Source organism: Ascaphus truei, chromosome 2, assembly GCF_040206685.1.
Source record: "Ascaphus truei isolate aAscTru1 chromosome 2, aAscTru1.hap1, whole genome shotgun sequence".
Lineage (NCBI taxonomy): Eukaryota > Metazoa > Chordata > Amphibia > Anura > Ascaphidae > Ascaphus > Ascaphus truei.
This window is the reverse complement of record NC_134484.1, coordinates 179,764,194-179,781,322: the sequence shown is the minus strand read 5'-3', so window position 1 is coordinate 179,781,322 and position 17,129 is coordinate 179,764,194.

Sequence of the window (17,129 nt, the reverse complement as noted above, 5' to 3'; positions counted from 1 at the left end):
ATGGAACAGATCCATTGCCAATTTTTATATATGTTTTTATACATATTTTTTATACATTCAATTGCATTTATTTTATATGTTCATATAACTTTGTATCATTTATATGAAGTTTTTTAGAAGTAGATTAATTATGCATACAGCTGGATGTTAATGATGTCTGCTTATTAGATATTGGCTGCTATTTGACTGCCAATTAGTCAATCACAGATTCTTTATTCCCTGAAGAAGTGGCCTTTATAGTGCTACGAAACGCGTTGGAATTATACCTTCTATTGATCTTATTTAGCCCGTGGTTCTGTATTAGTACTCTGGTGATCTGACAGCAATTTTCGGCATTTTTCCTGACTGACGCCGATACGGTGACGTCATTACTGCCCGACGGCGTTAAGCGTGGTGCCGCGAGATAGACAGCAGATGTTGTTCCATGAGACTGCCAGTGTATCAGCTACCTCTGACCTGAACTGAGCTTTGGATTCATTTTCCTGGACGATGTGGACGCTACTAAAGGACTCTCTACACATACATCGTGATAGATGAGAGCACTGCAAGCCATCTGACTGCAGAACCCTGGAGTGGATCAGGCCATCCGTCCCTGCTTTCCCGTGTGTTCCGGTGTCTGAGTGGTAACAGCTGTCATTGTCATAATCAATGCCCGTTATTCTTATACCTGATGTACGCAGAACCTTGAATCATTTTTAATATATAAATTGTTTATACATATTTCACGATGAGCGTTGTGCGCTGTTTTCTGTTTTGTTTTTACTTCCTCATCATGCCTGCCAGGAGTTTGCCGATGTATTCGACAAAAAACAGGCGGAGTTACCACACTGACCTTATGATTGTGCCATCGACCTGCTCACAGGGGCCATCCCTTCTCGATGCTGCACTTACCCACTTTCGGAACATGAATCCAAGACTACGCGGGAATACATTTTGGAGAGCCTTCCACGTGGTTTCTCTCAGGCCATGTATCAATAACAGAAGCCCAAATAAAATCACTGTAACAAATCCGTATCCTCTAACCCTCATTCCTAAACTGTTCGACCGCTTACGATCTTCCCCAAACTGGATCTTCGAGGTGCTTACAATTTAATTTGGATCAAAGAGGGTGATGAGTGGAAGACAGCCTTTAATACCTGTGATGGCCAATACGAATATCTGGTCATGCTATTCGGGTTATGCAATGCACAGGCCATATTTAAAAATGTAATCAATGAGATTTTCCGGGATCTACTTGACCAATTTCTCGTGGTATACTGTATCTGGATGATATCCTCCTTTTTTCCCGTTCTTTGTCCGAACATCGTGCACAGGTTATACTAGTCCTCCAAAGACTTTGGGACCACTTCTCTTTGCCAAGCTCGAGAAATGTCAGTTCGAACAGAAGAAGATTTCCTTCTTTGGGCATTTCATCTCTTCCCTTTGGTTTGAGATGGATCGTGGAAAAGTATCAGCAGTGCTGGATTTGCTTTTACCGACAGGCCTAAAACCAACTCTACGATTTCGAGGGTTTTCAAACTACTGCCGATGATTTATCAGGAACTTCTCCAATGTAGTTGCACCCATTACGACTCTTACTAAGAAAGGGGCGAACCCTAATATATGGCCCTCTGAGGATATTCTGGCTTTCGAGAAGCACAAGTTCACCTTTTCGTCTGCACCTGTGCTGATCCATCCAGATCCTACGAAACCCATCGTGCTTAAAGTGGATGGATCTGATCTGGCAGCCAGAGCCGTTCTTTCTCAAAGGAAGGATTTTCAGGGAAACTCAACCCCTGTGCCTTCTTTTCGAAAAAAAAATTCTGCCACAGAAAGAAAGTATGATGTTGGAAATCGGGAACTTCTGGCCATGAAAATGGCTCTAGAAGAATGGAGACATTTGCTCGAGGGTGCAACTTCTCCAATCACAATCCTTACAGATCACAAGAACCTCGAATACATTGAAGGAGCAAAGGGACTTGGGATGCATCAGGCGAGGTGGGCTTTCTTCTTCACTCGGTACAACTTTGTGATCGCCTATCATCCAGGATCCAATAACGTCAAAGCAGATGCTCTATCCAGGCAATTCTCTGCAATGACGCCTAGGAGATAGAGCAGGGGCCCATCATTCCATCTTCTCAGATCATCTCTGAAGTTTCATCTTCACTTCTGCAACAGATTTCACAGGCCGAGGCAGAAGATCGCAGGTCCACTCATTCATCCAAACTATTTGTCCCCCCTCCATTTTTGAAGTGAGATATTGCAATAGGGTCATAACTCCAAGATGGCTGATCACCCGTGAGTTAGGAAGACGTGTGATTTCTTTGAACAGATCTTTTGGTGGCCAGTGATAAGCAAAGATGTTAAGGAGTTTTTGGTAGTCTGCATAGACTAAAGGGCTGAGGACGTTATCCTGTGGGTTTCTCCAGCCCTTGCCAGTTCATACCTGCCCATGGACCCATATTTCCACGAATTTTATGTGGAGCTGCCTCCCTCCAGGGGCATGACTATCATACTGGTAGTAGTTGATCAATTTACACGACAAGCCCATTTTGTTCCTCTTAGGAAGCTACCCACAGCCTCTGAACTATTGGAGATTTTTATTTAGGAGATATTCCACCTCCATGGAGTCCCGATTGATATAGTCTCGGACCACGGATCCCAATTCATCTCCAGATTTTGGAAAGCCTTCTCCCAAAGAATGAGTATCTTCCTGTCTTTCTCTTCCTCCTATCATCCCCAGTCCAATGGACTCATGGAAAGGGCCAACCAGTCCTTACAACAATTCCTTCGTTGTTTTGTTTCTCTGCTACAGGACGACTCGGTTGATCTGCTCCCGTTGGCTGAGTTTTACCGCAATTCCATGAAGTATGATTCAACACTGAAATCGTCGTTCTTTTGCGCCTACTGGTACCATCCTGCTGCCCTTCCTCCTTCCAGTGCTCTCTCCAGAGTTCCTGCAGTGGACGACAAAATCAAAGAACTTCAAGTGCTCTGGAGGAGGATCCAGGCCAATCTGGCCAAAGCCACCTGCCATCAAAAGATCATGGTGGATAAACATTGACGACCATCTCCCCCATTTCATGTGGGAGATCATGTTTGGTTGACTACTATACAAGGAGTACCTGGCTGAAACTGCCCTCCACCAAACTTGGGCCCAAGTTCATTGGACTTTACAAGATCCTGAAACAGGTAAACCTGGTGGTGTTCAATTTGGAACTCCTGACTAGTATTAAGATACCTGCGGTGTTCCATGTCTCCCTCCTTAAACCGTTCGTCCAAAACACTTTCTCTTCTCCTAGTCTCCCTCCTCCTAGACCGATCTTGGTGTATGGCCAAGAGGAGTTTGAGGTGCACCAGATACTGGATCCCCAAAGATCCTGTGGCAGACTACAGTACTTGGTACAGTGGAAGGAAAATGGCCCTGAGGAGAACTCATGGATTTAGTCCAGGGAGGTCCATGCCTACTATTAGATAAAGACAACAAAAGTAAGGGGGGACCCATTCAGCCTCCTTGTTATAATCATGTATGGGGATGCAGGGTGTACTACAGGGAAAATATATAGGTGAAAAAATTAAACATCCCTAGACCCAACAAAAAGAAATGTAGGCTTGGGAATAAAGCCCCCTAATCACATGCACTCACTCTGCAACTAAATAAATAGGATGATTATTGACATATAGTACAGGGATGAATTACCCATGGCAGATAGCCTTTAGTCGGTAGTAAGGATGTCCCTGACAATGAGTGGTAATACCAATAGTGGGTATGTAATGTTTAAAATAAGTTTAATAGGTTCGTGGACTAATGTAAAAAATGGGGGGACATATACCCCATACACTTACCCTTGAGAATGCTATTCCACTGCCTTAGCAAAATGTATGTCAGGTATGCGCTAACATCACCACCGCGAGTATATTTGCTCATCAATGTTGGTGCTTTTTGTCCCTTCATCAGCGCTTTGATTATTTATATCAGTGTGCTTTACCATAGGCTAACTCTCCGCATTTACCTTATACTATTAGCTTTTTCCAAATCGTGCTTAGACCTACTTACAGTATGTAGTGATTACCTCTATTAATGGTAGAGATTTTAAAGGGACACCCACCCACCTTCCTGTACTCACGCGGATTATCCCTACAATTAGGGTGATTGGAGGTACTAGCGTTCTGTCACTCAAGTTAAATCTTATTTGCGTGACACAACTCGTGTTACAAATTCTTAAAGATGTGGCATGGTGGCCTGGCTATGTTTGGGTCACGACAGATGTTATATCTTTGTATACCGTTAGAGACCACACACTGGGTTGTCAAGCCATATCACATATGTTAGAATCAGATATCAATATGGCTCCAGCCCTTAAGACATTTTTATTGTATAGTATCCAATACATCTTAACACATAATTATTTTTGTTTTAATTTGCAATATTTCCTTCAGGTGTGCGGTACAGCCATGGGCACAAGGTTTGCACCGAGCTATGCCAACTTATTTATGGGCAGTTGGGGAAGATGATTTTATCTGTAACAACTGCTCTTTTGGTGCAAACCTGGTGCTCTGGCGCCGCTAAATCAATGATGTGATTTTTATTCTGTCTGGGAGTCTAGAACAGCTTGATACTTTTTTCATTTACAGTATCTTATTAATAATAATAATAATAGAAATCTTAAATTCATGTGTCATCATGACACACAACACATAGATTTTTGGGATTTGAGTGAATATATATAATTGATAGTATTATTCACACCAAGACTTTTTTTTAAATCTGTGCAGGCCAATAACTATTTGATGGCAGACAGCCATTATAACCCTCGTGGTTTAGAAATATACCTAAAGGGCAGTTCGTTCACCTGAAGCACAACTTGTCTGATCAAGAAACATTTGCAGTCCAGGCCAACGAACTAAAACACAAATTAATTGATAGAAAGTACTCCGAGTCAATTGGATGATACCTTCGTTAAAATTGAAAAGCTAGATAGATGAAAATTATTAGAATATAAAAATACAAATAATAAACAATCTGCTGCGTTTTATCATCAAATTTCATTTATTAAACAATACAATCAAATGACCCTGAAAATATGACAAATTTTAAATAAGCATTGGCCAGTTCTCCTTCAAGATGACACACTGGCACAGATTCTTCCATTAGAACCAAGTATAATTTTCACTAAAGCAACAAATTTAAAGCCCAGGTTAGCACCCAGTCGTCTTCATCTAACTCTACTAAAGGTTTTTTCACTTGCTCTATGTGCACTGCATGTGCATATGGTGTAAGTGGGAAAACATGCAGGTCCAACGTCACCTCCAAAATGTATCAGGTTAAATCTTTCATAAATTGCAAATCCACATTTGTGATATACATTTTGCAATGCCCATGCCCTATAGCAAAGCTCTGTTTATTGTAATGAATCATCATTGCCTTCGTTGCATACATCTCTGTCCTTAATAATAGAACATATCTTATGTCTTAATATTGCTGAATATCAATTAGGGTGTTATACATATGTATAATTAATGTTAGCTTTAGCTTCATATTTTGTTTTGTGCATGGGGCATTGTTTATGTCTGTAATATGTCTATTGTCTTGTATATTGCTGTAGATAATTGCGCATTTATGTATGTCTTGTATTTTATTGATTTCACGGTTTGTTATTGTATTTCGGCTGTTCATCAGTGTTAGTGCCGATTGGCAAGTTTTTGGACCAATCAGAGCGATCGTATGGATATAATTAGCCTAACGTGACTAACACTGCAAAAATCCCCGAGGAAGTGACGCACACGAAACGAGTAGAGTCAAAGGTCAAAGCTAATTCAACGAAGTAGCGTGTGCAGCGTTCCAGGCTTGGTGATATACCTAATACTAGCAACAAGAGGCTCTTCTCCCCAACGTCCACCCCTATACCGGAGTTCCAGCTCAAGGAGTGTGTGGACAGCTTCGGAGTGCATCTGCAGATGTCCCCTGCAACGGAGTAGAAAGCAGCAGTCTTCTTGCCTTAGTTCCATTTGCCTGTTTACTCTTTATTTGCTGTGAGTAGGATTCTGGGTTTTCCAACCAGACCAGCTGCATCACGCTATTTCAATTGTAGCATTTTATTGTTTTTTTATATTTTGTAATAAATTAGCTTAACTGTTTTCAGCTGTTATCTATATATATTTGTTTTCCTTTTTGTGTTTTTGTTTGTTTCTCTGTTTTTGGCAGTGTTTGGTGTTGTGGTAGTCTTAAGTGTTTATTTGTGTGTATGTCATTGTATGTGGTGAGTTTGTAAGTTTCATGTGATTAAGTTATGCCAGCAGTATACACTATGATTTTCTTCTGTGATTAAATCCCACATATCATGGGACGTATCCCTACGCATACATCTAGCCGGTCCAGAGGTGCAGGATTGGACTTCCAACTCAAGTTTATTCTAGTATTTGGAAGCCCATTGGACATTTTTATGGACCTTTTCTGAGGCGCTTGTTTATATGTTATTAAGACTAATACAGAACAGGAACGGAACAATTCAGATCAGGGCAGAGGGACTCAGGAACACAAAATAAAGGCAAAGAGGAACAGGGAATGGGAAACTATAAAGGCACAGGAACAGAGGACAGGAGAAACCAAGAGGAGACAGACAGAGGAAAACCCAGAGCAGACTGAAACAGCAGCACACCCGGTGGACAGACAAAGGAACTGTGGCTGGGAACGGAATTTCTAGGAAGACCCTGATAACAATATAGAAATAGAAAATGTCCACGTCACTCCAGAATTAGAAAAATATACAGATATGTTTATTTAACACATCATGAGATACAAACAATAAAACCTGAGTGACGTTTAGAGCAACAAAAAAAAACAGCCCTTTCTCAAGCTCGGGCTGTTTTTTGGCTCGAAACCGAGACTAAGAGACTCCTTCTGAGATAGTCAAAACTCTACACTGAGACAGAGGGCCTTCTTTTGTGCCTCCTCCTGCTGCAAGTCAGCAATAACTTCATCGGAGCAGGTCTGTTTCTTGACCATGATGGTAATAATAGCATTTTCTTTATTAAGATCAGTCATCAGGTTTTCGAAGTCACTACATAAGCAACGCTCCGTGTTCATCATAGTCCAACAGTAAAAGGTGAGCGTGAACAGACCACTCTATAGCTTGGCATTATCTTCTATCTTCTTTTCCAATCATTCACAGAGGAGATCAGAGCCGTGCCTGGCAGTTTGTAGTGCATCTTCAGGACTCATCAAGGGATCGTCAATTATTGGTTCCAGCTCCGCTTCCCTGTTTTGATTGAGCGTTTCTCCCAATCAGAACTGGACAAACACTTATTCAGGGAACACGACTTCTGCCTGGAGACCTCTGTAAATTCCTGGGATGAATCTTCCATTCACTCTACGCTGTAGGACATCTCGGGCCCCTTCTGATGTTGCATGGTCATCTGCCATCTGCCTGAGGTATCTGCAACTTCCATGGTAAGCTGAGAACTTCTTTTCTTTTTCCACCTTTTTGCTTCGAACGACTCTGTCTCATCAGGGGTACTGGTGTCTCCTTCTTTGTTTGAAACTTCAGCAATTTCACTGTATCCTCCATGGTTTTCTTGCAGTTAACTGGTGGAAATATTTGGTATTTAGCTGGTCCTTGCTGCCACCAATCATATTTGTTGTCAAAGAGACCGCTCACTCATAGAGATTTGTCTTTCAGCGCGTACAGAGTTCACCCCAAAATATTAGGGGTGTTTTGTGGGTGCATCGCATTTCGGGGACCACATAAGCGATATCTTCAGCCTCTTCTGTATTCTTGTAGTTCCGGAAGGGACACTCTTCCAAGTGGCTAGGTTCATTACAGGAACCACATTTTTCCCTCTGTTTCGGCGGGTGTATATTGTAGAGATTTTCACGGTATATGCTCGAACCCGAGCTGGTAGACCCACTGGTCGGGAGACTTCACTTGCAGAGTTTGTAGCTCTCACAGGCATCTCAGCAGACTTTTTATTTTTCTTAGCGGCAATTTTAAAAACACATGGGGTTTTGTTTTATTCAGCATAAGTGGTAGGGTAGACTTTGGTCACAGAGTCGGTACCTTGTGTGGGTCAACCCCTCCAGTCAGACTGTGGTGTTGTGGCTTTCTCCAGTGCAGTGTACCTTTCTTGCCTAGATGTGGAGCACTTTATTTCTGGTCACTTTTGCACTTGGTTCTTTTGTTCTTGGTTTTGTTGCTCAAGCTGTTGCCGGAACTGTAGGCAAACTAAAGGACAAAAAATGTTCCCGGACAGTCTCTAGGACCCCTTTGAAATTCAAGGGTCACCACTCACCCCACTTCATAAAACATATGAGTGCAGAGGTATATATTGGAGAAAATAAACCTTGGCTTTTATTTAGCCCGTATCTTCAAACAATACAGCATTGAGGTAGCATACAAATAAACAAACAGCCAATCCCTTTGTAAGGGCTAACTCCCTCTCCTAGTCCCTATCTGAGTGCTAGGAGGCTAGACCTCTTACTAGTCTCTGACCCAAAGTCCAAAAAGATACCTGTAATCAATGGCTCTTTCCCTCAGTCTGGCTCTGAGTTGGTGTCCATGGGGGGCACCCACTGGTGGGCTCCAGTGACCGCTGTGTCCTTGAATAGCGGTGCTTGTTCCCTGGGATCCCTCTCTGTCAGTAAACACTTTCCATGTGCTAGAGCGATCCCCTGTAGTTCAAGCAGCAGAGTTCTATACCTGTCTGATGTGCAAGGTGAAGACCGGGTAATTGTCTGTAGCTGAAATTAACCAGCTCCCTGCTGGACTGATTATTTATATATATATATATATATATATATATATATATATATATTTATTTATTTATTTATTTTTGATTAGTCTTCAAAGACTAATAGAACCACTAGAGTGTGTTTCTTTTATTACATAAATAACTAGAGTACTCTTAGTAATTATGGTAGTAATTTAACTAGTTTATACTACAAAGACTATTAGTTTTTACTGTTGTCATTTAATGTCTATGATTCATTAATTAACTAATATGCAATTTGGCACATTGCAAAAAATAATAATGAAAATTTAATATGTGTAATATGTAACCAAAAGTCGTTAATATTATCTATGTAAATGATTATTGATATAGCAAAGTACCGTAGATGCAATTTGGCATACTGCACATGAATTTGAAACAAAGGCCAATAGCAAAGCCTTGAAATAAAGAAAAAAATAACCAATAACAATGAGGCGTAAGATTCACTATCTCTATAATTGATGCGATTGTGTGAAATCAAAGGACATGAATGCAGCCTTCCTTTGAATAGTAATCATAACCATGATTTAACAAACAAAAAAAGGACTGAGTGAGGACGGTAGGCTTAGTAACAGTAAACTGCAGAACAACCAATGCAGCAGAGTTCAGAATTAGTCAAAGGAAGGAACAAGTCAATGTAGAAAGCATCAGAAACAAATAGCATGTGGATTTGAATGTTTAAAAAAGGAGATATTCTAAGATAGAGCTTTTCAACAAGGGTTCCCATTACATAGTTGCATAGTTACATAGTCCATCAAATTCAACCTATGCTAAATTTAGACAACAGATACTTTATCCTATAACTATACTTACTTATTGATCCACAGGAAGGCAAATAAAGAACCCCAGAGTCATATCATCTAATGATATCTCATAAGGGGAAAAATACATTTCTTCCTGACTCCAAGATAATCAGATTCTTCCCTGGATCAACATTCTTCCCATGTTTACTTATTTGGTATATCCCTGTACCTTTCCTTTCTAAAAAGATGTTCAACCTTTTTTTGAACAAATCTATTGTATCTGCCATCACAGTTTCCATGGGTAATGAATTCCACCTTTTTACTGCCCTTACTGTAAAGAACCCTTTCTTTTGTTGCTGGTGAAATCGCCTTTCCTCCAATCTTAAGGGATGCCTCCGAGTCCCCAGACGAAGTGACGTTCCCCGTCATGAAACGCGTAGGGAGGAGCCTAAGGAGGTGCCGATCAGATGACTCATTCAGCACGGAGTAAGTGACATCATCACGGTTCGCCGGAACAATGTGGGTTACACGCGGTGCCGTCGGGACTGGCAAAGACTGAGTACTGATGTTTAGCCGGGTCAGGCACTTCCACACTGTTTTTAACTCACAGATTCAATGTGAGTATGTTTTTGTTTTAGTTAGGATGTGTCATTAAAGTGTCAACGATATTGCACAATCCTTTCTCTCTCTTATTCCCTGCTATGGAGACCTAATCATAGGAGTACTAAGACACTTCCAGAAAGCATTTTTTCCCTGAGAAGGAGGGCCTTTCCATCAACATCCATTCGGACCAGGGTTATCACGGGGGGTTCGTGGTACCCTGAAAACGTTTTGGATTTGGAAGACCCAAGATACAGTTTCTTTCCACCGCATGCTGCCTTCTTACTTCTAGTAAGTGGGCATTCCTTTGGGCATTTACATCAGAGGGCTTCATTGCTTAAAACTATACTGCGCAATGTGGTGTCCCTGTTTTATGTCTCAATCTACAGAACATTAGCTGCTGTGAGGAGGAGCTTTATAACGTGTGTTGAGGACTGAGTCCATTTTCTATTTCTCATCATTGAAGAAAAGACTCTTTCCACCCCATTCACCACCATATCCTTTATGGACTTTAGATATTTTATTTAATTGTTTATCACATAATCACTGTATATTGAATATCATTCACATGCGCCAGGTATATTTGTATTTTTATGTTGTTTTGGACATTATTTGAGAATTCCACATTAGAATACCGGGCTGCTTTTTGTGCACTTCACCATTATTTATTAGGTCTAGCGCTTGTTATAGTACCACTTGTTTTTGTATGTGGATTTGAATGTTTAAAAAAGGAGATATTCTAAGATAGTGCTTTTCAACTTATCTGCCATCACAGTCTCCATGGGTAATGAATTCCACCTTTTTACTGCCCTTGGGATGAATAGTTCTTTTTACTGTACTGCCCTTGGGATAAATAGTTCTTTTGAAAGCTCCCTGTTCTGTCCCCGAATATATATTTGTATATAGTTATCATATCCCCTCTTAGACGCCTCTTTTCTAATGTAAATACATCTAATTTAGCTAGCCTCTCCTCATAAGTTAGATAGTCCATCCCCTTTATTAATTTGCTGTCTCTTCACTGCACTCTCTCTAGTTCCATAATGTATTTTCTAAGGAGTGGTGCCCAAAATTGTACTCCATATTCAAGGCGTGTCTTACTAATGCTTTGTAAAAGGGCATAATAATGTTTACTTCCCTTCCATCCATTGCCCATTTAATGCAAGATAAGATCTTGTTTGCCTTTGCAGCTTCTGCATGACTTTGGGCACTATTGCTAAGCCTGCTGTCTACAAGCACTCCTAAGTCCTTCTCCATCAAGGATTCCCCCAATTTATCCCCATTTAATTTGTAAGTGCCTGTTTATTCTTGCTTCCCAAATGAATAACATTACATTTATCTGTACTAAACCTCATTTGCCATTTACTGCTCAAGTTTCCAGTCTCTCCAAGTCCTTCTGGAGAGAAATTACATCCTGCTCTGATTCTACTACCTTACACAATTTAGTATCATCAGCAAAGATGGAGCTTTACTCTCGATGCCAACCTCAAGGTCATTAATAAACAAGTTAAAAAGCAGTGGTCCCAGTACCGATCCCTGAGTTACTCCACTCATGACCATAGCCCAACCTGAAAAAGTTAAATTAATGACAACCCTCTATTGTCTGTCATTCAACCAATTTTCAATCCAGTAGATATATTTTTACTGAGTCCAATTTGCTTTATTTTCTGCACCAACCTCTTGTGTGGAACCGTATCAAAAGCCTTTGCAAAATCTAAGTAGACCACATCAACTGCATTACCCTGGACTAAATTCCTACTTACCTCCTCAAAGAAACAAATAATGTTAGTTTGGCATGATCTATCCTTCATAAATCCATGCTGACTATTACTAATAATTTTGTTTTCCATTAGGTATTCCTGAATATTATCCGTATTAAACCTTCAAGTAGTTTCCCCACTATAGAAGTCAGGCTTACAGTTCTGTAATACCCCGGTAGCTTCCTTTTTAAATATAGGCACCACATCTGCTTTACGCCAATCTTGTGGTACTGAGCCTGTGGAAATGGAGTCCTTGAATATTAAATGTAATGGCTTGGCTATTACTGAACTTAACTCCTTGAGAACTCTTGGATGTATGCCATCAGTGCCAGGTGCCTTATTTACTTTATTTTTTCAAGCTGCCTATGAACTTCTTCCTCAGTTAACCAATTATTCATTAATATGGAGGTTGTGGCGTCCTCCTGTGGCACTACAATAGTTCGAACCCGTGGTTTCCTCTTGCATCCCTAAATTGTTCCCTGCAATGTGCAAGTCATTTTGAATTTGTGCCAAATACAGAAGAATTTTCAATATATCTGAACTAGAGACGCTATTAGAGAGGGTGGGGGTTCCTCAGAATTTCACAATATAATTATAGGGTTCATTAACCAAAAAAGTGTGAAAAAGCTGTTAAGATAACTCCACTATGATAGTAAGTGATTGCGTAACATACAACACCATCATCATCAACAATTGATGATGGTGATGGTGCACCACAACAAAACCTCAAACTTAAAAAAAGGTCTAGTGCAACCACTGTCAGAAGCTACTTTAGAACACAATTCACATTACTTCTTGACAGTCAAAATTATACACTGTGCCAGTGGTGTGCAAACTGGGGGGCTCGACCCCCAGGGGGGGGCTCGAGACTGCCTGCGGGGGGCGCGCGGTTTACAGAGGCCCAGCGCGCTTCCCGAAGGCACTCAAATTAAGTTCCAGGGGAGCTGCAGGGCCTCTGTAAACCTTTATTTACCTTGGCTCCACACGCGTTGCCATGGCAACGCGTCGTCAAACGATGCCGCAAGGTCATGTGACGTCACGTTGCTATGGCAATGTGACGTTATGACGCCAGAGCTGACGCCAGTGAGGGTGAAAGGGGGCACGGGGGCGCAGGGAAAAAAGTTTGCGCCCCCCCTGCTCTGTGGTGTAATGACCCAGACAGAAGAGGATGAGGTCAAGGAGTGACAGAGACAAAGTAGGCCTGAGGAATTTATTTTAAATTCTAAATTGGGACTGAGCCAATTGCATTCAGGATGAGGATGGAAAGGACGTATGATCTCCATCGCCACTCGCTTCATGAGCCATAACTGAAGGACCAACTTGAATACAGTTTAACCTACTCTGTTCCAAAAAGCGTAATTCCTCGGCTGGATTAGCCTCATATGCTTGCCGATAGTCCATGTCGGCATCGCAAAAAAGAACTCACCCTTGCTAACAAAGTGCTAACTGTACACACATTGCCCCCTCACAGCAAGCCAAGGAAAGGAATAGAATGGGTGATCTGTGGCACCAGACCCTGTACCACTGTGAAACCAACTTCATCTCTAGGTCACTCATTGCCTTAATTGTCTCTGCGATGGTGGTGGTGAAGGTGGGGGACAAGCAGTAGGATCCACAAGTAGGGAGATGGAGCACCAACAGAATCACTTCTCAAAGCAGAAGTGGACTATGTATCCCATCTGGGCCTGGTGTGCAGTGGTGAAGGAGAAGAAGTGAGTGAATGACACCTCCTTTGGTGGTGTTGACAATGACCCAGAGTCAGAGCATCACGTCTGGAGAAACATAATGGAGAGGGTCGCTGACCCAGCTACTCCCAAAGTCAGTGGTGCTTGTTCCACAAGTGTTGCAGAAGACCACTCATCCCTAGGCATCCTTCACACCTGCCCTTACACACCGTAGCATGACAAATAGCGCATTGGACCACTTCAGAGGAGTTCAATAATGAGCCATGCCGGGGCAAAATTAATTGTGTCCACACCATACTCGTGGCTCCTCTAGGCAGGCGACTGTGCCACTGGAATGTATGAGTCTTGGATGCCTTGAGGGTAAGCCTGGGGACATGTACCTTAACGTTAATGAGAAGCATGTCTGTGTTCCTCTGCCTCACTTTCTCCAGAATGCATCTCCTTGCTAAGCTCATCAGAAGAGCAACCATCATCACCAACGTAACCCTCATCTTATCCAAATTTCACTGGGGGACACCCTGAACCAGAAAGGACAGTAGTCCTAACCTCTACACTGCTAGAAGACTCCCTGCTACCTTACCCACTCCTTCTTCCTGTGGTTTAATCTAATGAACCCTCACATCCCCACCTATTATTGAAACTTCCATTACACAAGCTAGAGAAACAGAAGCAGCTGTACAGGTGCTGTGTGTAGCAGACCCAGGTGGTGCAGCTGAAACCAGATCTAGGGCCACAGTGCCTAAACATGTTATTGCATATATAACACATTCCACTGCATATGCTCCTCTTACAGCTGTTCAAACAACAGGTAGTCCTGTGTGCTGGAAGCCTCAACAGTCTCTGTCACTTCAAGAAAGAATCAGATGGTCTCGATGATGAAAATAAGGAAATAGCAAGGGACAAATGTGACACTGACATTGGAGTTTCAAACAAAGAGTCATCCCAAAAACCCAAATCAATGCTAAATACATGCTTCCTCTAAAACAGGGAAATTTTCCACAACAACCTTTTCCCCTTGTATAGGGGGAAAAGGCACAGTAGCAGCCGGTTACTTAGGCACTCTTCCAACCAGGGTGGAAGCAGGCCCAGGATTTTGCATACTCTGGCACCAGGTACTAGCAAGATTAGTCGCTGGTACAGTACATCAACCACTAGTAAGGCTTTTTCGCCTGCACTGTCAACTGAGCCTAAAACAGTTATTCATAATGACCTACTCAACCTCACAGATCAGGCATGGGCAGAGCTCGTATTAACTAATGCCTTTAAAAAAAATGTAAGAAATATTTATTTTAAAAAAATGTTAGTTTTTTTTATTGTTTCCATAGTTAACAAATGCCTGTATGTACAGTAAAGACATTTATATAATCTCTATTGGTGAAAAGGCTGTTTGTCATTACTCAAATCTACAGATACAATTCTTTCTTTTTTTTTTAGCATTTTGTAATCTTTGTAAAGTAATTATGATGCTAATTTTGGCACAGAATACAAATAAATAAAATAATCACTTGAGTCATTTATTCTAAGCAACACAAGAACAATCATAAATTGTTTAACCCCTTCAGTACCCATACAATGCACCTGGTACATTACAGGCCCTGTCATGCCAAGGGCCCTACTGACGTACCATGTACATCATGGGAAATTTTCATATTCCAGGAGCAACTTGGGCAGACCTGTTTCATTGATACAGGAGTGGAGTCCCCTCCACTTCTGTTTCTGTCAGCTGGGGGGCGATGGTGATCTTGTGACTGCTGCTGAAGAGATCACATGACCTCAAATTCCCAGAGGTCCTTGGCACTCTGGTGCCACCTATCCTCTGGTCCTGAAAGGTTAACATTTATTTATGGCCAACTACAACTAAGAATACAAATTTCAAAATGTTATTAGTTCGTTTTGTTTTCTCCAATTGAAATATAATATTGACGTAAGGTTCTGAATTTATTCTAATCGATATCTGCATTTCAAAGATTGTTTGTAAAGTAAATAGTCCATATCATTTTTAGAAAATTATTTCCTAAAAGTACTTGATAGGAAAAAGACAATTTAATTAGTTGGCATGGAGAGGCAACAGTTTGGGTCTTAATCCCTGCCAAATAGTTGAGATTTGACTTCATAAACTCTAAATAGGGGAGGAAACAGACTGCAGTGTGTAACTGTCATTCTTTACCCAGCTATGTAATAACAACGCCAAATGTATTTTTCAAACTTTCTTACACAGGGCTTTTAATGAGTTTCAATTACTTAAATTCCACAGAAAATATTTTATTTCTTTAATAAGAATTAGCAACGAATGTTCTGAGATTTCTTGAGTTAAATATGATGGCAGATTGCCACTGAGGGGGAGATTCACTAAGGTCTGCTCCTTCCGTTCCTGCGCTCCCTCTTACCTCGCACAGCATCAAATGACGCCACGGGGTCGTGTGATTGTCCTGTGACACGCGGCGCCATGGTCAAGCGTCCCGAAGTTGGCTGAACCTCGGTAAGTAGAGGTTGCAGAGGCCTCGCGCGGTCCCCTGGCATTTAATTTAAATGCCTCGGGGAAGAGAGTGGGACCTCTGCAACCACCCGCGCCCCCATGTTTGCGCACCACTGGGTTACAAGATACGGGCCCCTTCAAGAGTTAACTGCCACTCAAGTCGATGGCAGTTAACCCCGGGTTGGGTGCATATCTCGCAACAGACTTTACGGAATCACAGCTTAGTTACATATCACAAAACAGTACATGGGAGCAATTAGAAACACCATCAAAATTTGTATTTGCTTTACAATTCTTAAAGAAAAATAACTAAAAATTGGGCAGCACACAAACACAAAATAACATGTACAGTATTATTTTTTTCTGTTGCCTTATCCAGTTTGCGGTTTTATTTTAACCTCTATTTGTATGTATGTATGCATATCTTTATTTATATAGCAGCATTTATGTACATAGCGCTTCACAGCAGTAATACACGTGACATAATAATATAACACATAATGGTAATAAGCACGGTAACAATAGGAAAGGGGGTCCCTGCCCCGAAGAGCTTACACTCGAAGTGCTAATTAAGTAGAATTTGCAGAGACAATAGGGGGTTGTTCTGGTAAGTGCAGCTGCAAGGGGCCAAGGTCAGTGCATCTGAGATGTATAATATCAGCCAGTGGAGCTACCCCTATACTTCATTAAAGAGGTGTGTTTTCAGATAGGTCTTTAAGTTGGACAGAGAGGGTGCCAGTTGGGTAGTAGAGAGGATGAGAGATCTGGCTCACTTAGAATAGTAACCAGTGTAACACAGATCGCTCCCTGATAAAATAGTAGTGGAGGTCTGATATACATAGGTATATCAATAGTAACTAGTATAATCAGTAATATATACCTCAAAATACCGCCCCCCAGACTGCCAATCACAAACTTGTAGTGTCTCTCAGCCTCGCTTCAGACTTCCGTGGCATGTGATGTCCCATAACGCGTCCTGCTATGACCCAACGTAAGTTGTCAGCAAAACGTATCAGCTTCTTACGAGGACCTAATACATCCTAATACATGATAGTGGAAGATTGTATGTAGTATTTCACTTACTGTGCCATAATTTGTCCAATATGCCCTAATGACAAGAATC